This window comes from Mandrillus leucophaeus, unplaced genomic scaffold (genome assembly GCF_000951045.1).
Source record: "Mandrillus leucophaeus isolate KB7577 unplaced genomic scaffold, Mleu.le_1.0 Scaffold988, whole genome shotgun sequence".
Lineage (NCBI taxonomy): Eukaryota > Metazoa > Chordata > Mammalia > Primates > Cercopithecidae > Mandrillus > Mandrillus leucophaeus.
The window spans coordinates 694,946-700,945 of record NW_012110785.1 but is presented as its reverse complement, the minus strand read 5'-3'; the positions used below and the strand labels follow the sequence as shown (position 1 = coordinate 700,945).

At 41.0% G+C, this 6,000-nt stretch overlaps 1 protein-coding gene across 1 annotated transcript in view; it reads left to right on the top strand.

Moving 5' to 3' along the window:
* LOC105532832 (E3 ubiquitin-protein ligase RNF103) overlaps positions 1–6,000 on the top strand; it is a 119,811-nt gene that overhangs the window by 25,200 nt on the left and 88,611 nt on the right. The window lies entirely within an intron of this gene.

Genomic DNA, 6,000 nt, shown 5'->3' with positions numbered 1-6,000 from the left:
AGACACGGTTTCGCCACGTTGCCAGGCTAGTCCCAAACTCCTGGGCTCAAGTGATCCACCCGCCTTAGCTTCTCAAATTGCTGGGATTACAGGCACCCCCCACCATATACGGCTCATTTTTGTATTTTTAGTAGAGACATGGTTTCACCATGTTGGCCAGGCTGGTCTTGAACTCCTGACCTCAAGTAATCAACCTGCTTCAGCCTCCCAAAGTGCTGGGATTACAGGTGCACACCACTGCACCTGCCTAATTTTTGTATTTTTAGTAGAGTCCCCCAACGTTGGCCAAACTGGTCTTGAACTCCTGACCTCAAGTAATCAACCCGCCTTGGCCTCCCAAAGTGCTTGTCTCTTATACACATCTAGATGTGTATAAGAGACAGCTCCCAAGGAGCAAGGTCTACACACGTGGGCACCATATCCAGCTAATTTTTGTATTTTTTTTAGAGACACGGTCTCGCCATATCGGCCAAGCTGGTCTTGAACTCCTGACCTCAAGTAATCAACCTGCTTCAGCCTCCCAAAATGCTGGGATTACAGGCATGAGCCACTGCGCCAGCTTTTGCCAAACTTTTTACTATCCATTTAGAATCGGTGGAAAAGATTGAAGAAAACAGATTGTATTTTTAGTGCCCATTAAAAGTGACAAAAATATTAATATTTATGGCCTGTTCCAAGACAAAAATCTTAACTTTTCCCCATAGTTACATACTTCTTTTTATCTATTCCTTACATTGTTTGAGAGCCTAGCAGATTATTTATGTGATCTTTCTCCTTGTTCTCCCATGTTTTTCTCCTTGGCCATTTTATTATTCCTTAACATTCTACCAAAGGGACATGAGGTAGAGAAAGATGAGATGTTAGGTCCTTTTTGCTATTGGATCTGATTAAACACTCAGAGAAGAATAAATTGAAATTTAATTGTTAAAATATTTTTGAATCATCTGTGTTTTAATCATTCTTGTTCTTTGTTGTCAATAATTAAATTTATTGACATGATCAATTTAGGCAATCTTTTCTTTTCTTTTCTTTTCTTTTTTTTTGAGACAGAGTCTCGCTCAGTCACCCAGGCTGGAGTGCTGTGGTGCCATCTCAGCTCACTGCGAGCTCCGCCTCCTGGGTTCACACCATTCTCCTGCCTCAGCCTCCCAAGTAGCTGGGACTACAGGCACCCGCCGCCACACCTGGCTAATTTTTTGCATTTTTAGTAGAGACAGGGTTTCACCATGTTAGCCAGGATGGTCTCGATCTCCTGACCTCGTGATCCGCCCGTCTCGGCCTCCCAAAGTGCTGGGATTACAGGCTTGAGCCGCTGTGCCTGGCCTAGGCAATCTTTTCATTTAATTTTTTGATAATTAAGTGTAACGATGTAAAGTCATTTTTTTGTAATGATGTAAAATCTCATCAAAATATTTTATTGTTTTATATATACTAGATTATTCCACTTCATAAAATCCTTGTGCAACAGGTCGAGTAGAAGAATTCCAACTTAATAGATGATCAAGAACTCAGGACAATGCAGATAGTCACAGATGTGACTAGGATGCAGCTTTCAAATTTGCATGTCTTCAGGGTCCCAGGAAACTTTTAAGTCAGGAGTGATGAGAGCAGAAATGTGTATGCTCTACTTTTAATTTTTTTTTTAGAGGGAGTCTTGCTCTGGTGCTTAGGCTGGAGCGCAGTGGCATGATCTCAGCTCACTGCAACCTCTGTCTCCCAGGTTCAAGCGATTCTCATGCCTCAGCCTCCCGAGTAGCTGGGATCACAGGTGCCTACCACCACGCCCACCTAATTTTTGTACTTTTTACCCACCTCAGCCTCCCATAGTGCTAGGATTACAGGCGTGAGCCACCACTCCCGACCTGCATTATGTCTTTTAAAATGTACATACCTTAATTAAAAAATATTTTATTGCTAAAAAATGTTAATGATCACCTGAGTCTTCACCAAGTCATAATCATGGGCTGGTGGAGGGTCTTGCCTCAATGTTGATGGCTGCTGACTGAGCAGGGTGGTCGTTGCTGAAAGTTGGGGTGGCTGTGACAATGAAGTTGACCCTATCAATTGACTCTTCCTTTCACAAAAGATTTCTCTGTAACATGCAATGCTGTCTGACAGCATTTTACCCACAGACCTTTTTCAAAATCGAAGTCAGTCCTCTCAAATCCTGCTGCTGCTTCATCAACTAAGTTTATGTACTATTCTAAGTCCTTTCTTGTAATTTTAACAATGTGCACAGCATTTTCACCAGGACTACATTTTATCTTAAAAAGAAAAAAAGTCACTTTGCTCATCCATAAGAAGCGACTCCTCACCCACTCAAGTTTTAACATGAGATTGCAGCAATTCAGTCACATCTTTAGGCTCCACTTCGTGTTCTCTTGGCATTTCCACCACATCTGCAGTTACTTTCCCGAAGTCATCCATAGAATTGGAATCAACTTCTTCCAAACTCCTGTTAATGTTGATATTTTAACCTCCTCCCATGAAGCATGAATGTTCTTAATGACATCTATAACAGTGAATCCTTTCCAAAAGGTTTTCAGTTTATTCTGCCCAGATCCATCACAGAAACTACTATCTATGGCAGCTATAGCCTTAAGAACTATATTTCTTTTTCTTTTTTTTTTTCTTTTTTTCTTTCTTTTTTCTTTCTTTTTTTTTAGATGGAGTCTCTCTCTGTCGCCCAGGCTGGAGTGCAGAGGCGTGATCTTGGCTCACTGTAAGCTCCGCCTCCCAGGTTCGTGCTATTCTCCTGCCTCCTAGTAGCTGGGACTACAGGCGCCCGCCACCATGCCTGGCTAATCTTTTGTATTTTTAGTAGAGAAGGGGTTTCACCGTGGTCTTGATCTCCTGACCTAGTGATCCGCCCGCCTTGGCCTCCCCAAGTGCTGGGATTACAAGCATGAGCCACCGCACCCCGCCAAGAACTATATTTCTTAAATAATAAGACTAAAAATAAAAATTACTCCTTGACCCACGGGCTGAAGAATGGATGTTCTCATACATTAGCAGGCATGAAAACAATCTCCTTGTAGAGTTCCGTCAGAGCTCTTGGGTGAACAGGCACATTGTCAAAGAGCAGTAATATTTAGAACTGAATGTTTTTTTCTGAGCAGTAAGTCTTATCAGTGAGCTTAAAATATTCAGTGAACCATGCTGTAAACAGATGTGCTGTTGTCCAAGTTCTGTTGTTCCATTTATAGAGCACAGGCGGAGTGGATTTAACATAATTTTTAAGGGTCCTAGGACTTGGGGGATGGTTAATGAACGTTGGCTTCAACTCAAAGTCACCAGCTGTATTAACCCCTAACAAGAGAGTCAACCTGTCCTTTGAAGCTTTGAAACCAGGTATTGACTTCTCTCTGGCTGTGAAAGTCCTAGATGGCATCTTCTTCCAATAGAAGGCTGTTTTGCCTACGCTGAAAATCTATTGTGTAGTGTACTCACCTTCATCAGTGATACTAGCTAGATCTTCAGGATAACTTGCTGCAGCTTCTACATCAGCACTTGCAACTTCACCTTACACTTTTACATTACGGAGATGGCCTCTTTCCTTAAACCTCATGAATCAACCAACCTCTGCTAGCTTCCAACTTTCCCTCTGCAGCTTCCTCACCTCTCTCAGCCTTCAGAATTGAAGAGAGTTGGGGCCTTGCTCGGGATTAGGCTTTGGCTTAAGGGAATTTTGTAGCTAGTTTGATCTTCTATCCAGACCACTACAGCTTTCTTCATATCAGCAATAAGGTTGTTTCATTTTCTTATCATTCATGTATTCTCTAGAGTAGCACTTTAAATTTCCTTCAAGAACCTTTCCTTTGCATTCACAACTTGGCTGTTTGGCACAAGAAACCTAGCATTCAGCCTATCTCAGTTTTCAACATGCCTTCCTCACTAAGCATAATCATTTCTAGCTTTTGATTTAATGTGATTTAATGTGATTTAATGTGCAACTCTTTCGCTTGAACACTTAGAGTCCATTGTAGGGTTATTAATTGGCCTAATTGGAGATGTCTGGCCAGTGTAGCAGCCAGAATACATGCAGCATTTATCAGTTAAGTTCGCTGTATTATATGGGTTCAGTTCATGATGCCCCAAAACAGTTACAATGGTAACATCAACAATCACCGATTACAGATCACCATAACAGATATAATCATAGTGAAAGAGTTTGATATATTGCTAGAATTACCAAAATGTGACATGGAGACACAAAGTGAGCACATGTTGTTGGAAAAATAACACTGATAGAATTGCTTGACACAGGATTACAACAAACTTTCAATTTGTAAAAAACACAGTATCTGGCTGGGCGCAGTGGCTTACACCTGTAATCCCAGCACTTGGGGAGGCCGAGGCGGGTGGATCACCTGAGGTCAGGAGTTCAAAACCAGCCTGTACAACATGGTGAAACCTTGTCTCTACTAAAAATAAAAAAAAAATTGCTGGGCATGGTGGCACGCACCTGTAATCTCAGCTACTTGGGAGGCTGAGGCAGGAGAATCACTTGAACACGGTAGGCAGAGGTTACAGTGAGCAGAGATCTTGCCATTGTACTCCAGCCCGGGTGACAAGAGCAAAACTCCATCTAAAAAAGAAAAAAAAACCCACAGTATCTGTGGTGCACAGTAAGGTGAAGTGCAGTAAAACAAAGTATCCCTGACACTGACACTTATTACTGTCAAATTCTCTTCGTTTATGTGCATAATGGGATAGTAGACTCCTTACATTAGATGTTAAATGGTTTTCGAGTATTCTTATTTACAGCCTCTTTCAAAATACACTCTTGGTGTTGACATAGAGGATACTTAACTAAATTTACAGCCTATTTATCTAATAATGAAGAACAAAAGTAAGCTTGAAAATAGAGAAGCACCTAAAGAGATGTCAAAGGCATGCAGACATTTTCTTATTCATAAGCTTCTACTGAATGAATGAGGAGCCAGAGAGAATTTATTTTTACTTTGCATAGATTTCAATGAGCTTATTGATCTGGCTTCCCAGTCTTCAGGAGTCACACCTATAGAAGCTATGGAGTAGGGGAGGAGCGTGCCAGAGGCAGGCCAAAGAAGTCATAGTTACAACCTTTGAGGTAAAGGATGGAAGTTATAAAGAAACAAAACAAAAGACAGTAGTTTGTGGCCAGGTAGTATAGTAACAAATAATGTCTTGAAAGAATGTCATTATCTTGCCAACAATGATTCTGTGTCACCAAGAAAAATATTTTACCAGTATCATCTGCACAAGAAGTCAGGAAGATTCATTTTATAAAATTCAAAACAATTAACTTTGAGATGTTTTGGCAAAGTGAAAAGTTTCTGTTTCTAGGAAAACTCGTTTTGGGTGGTAGAGTGAGAAGGACAGAAATCTTGTTCCTAGATTCCCTTATAAAAGGTTAATGGAGGCTGAGGTGGGCAGGTCGCATGAGCTCAGGAGTTCAATGCCAGCCTGGGCAACATGGTGAAACTCAGTCTCTAAAAAATACAAAAATTAACCAGGCGTGGTGGCGCGCATCCCTGTAGTCCCAGATACTCGGGGGCCTAAGGCAGGAGAATCGTTTGAACGTGGGATGACAAAAAAAAGGTTAATGGTCTAACAGTCTCACCAATTTTGCCTTAAACCATGCCATCAGGTGTATAATATAAAAATGATGTTCACATACAGTGTGTATTTAGTGTCACTACTGTTCTAAAATTCTGTGAACTCTTTTCATTGGGGAAGTTGCTTTGACAATGCTGTCTATTTATCGACAAAACAGAGTCTAGGGCCATGTTTCCACATGCATAACTTAGTTTTGTGAAGTCTTTTCACAAAGACAAAGTAGTAGGGTTTCAGGCACAGCAAAAGGAAAATTAGAACTTCTTGATATTTTCAGGGTAGCTTTTGTTTTTTTGGTTTAAGTGCGCTTCATTTATTTTTACTTAATTTCTGAGCCGAGTGGCTAAAACAGTAGGTTTCTGGAACAGAATTCTTCAAGCTGACTCCTCGCTTTGTTGCCAG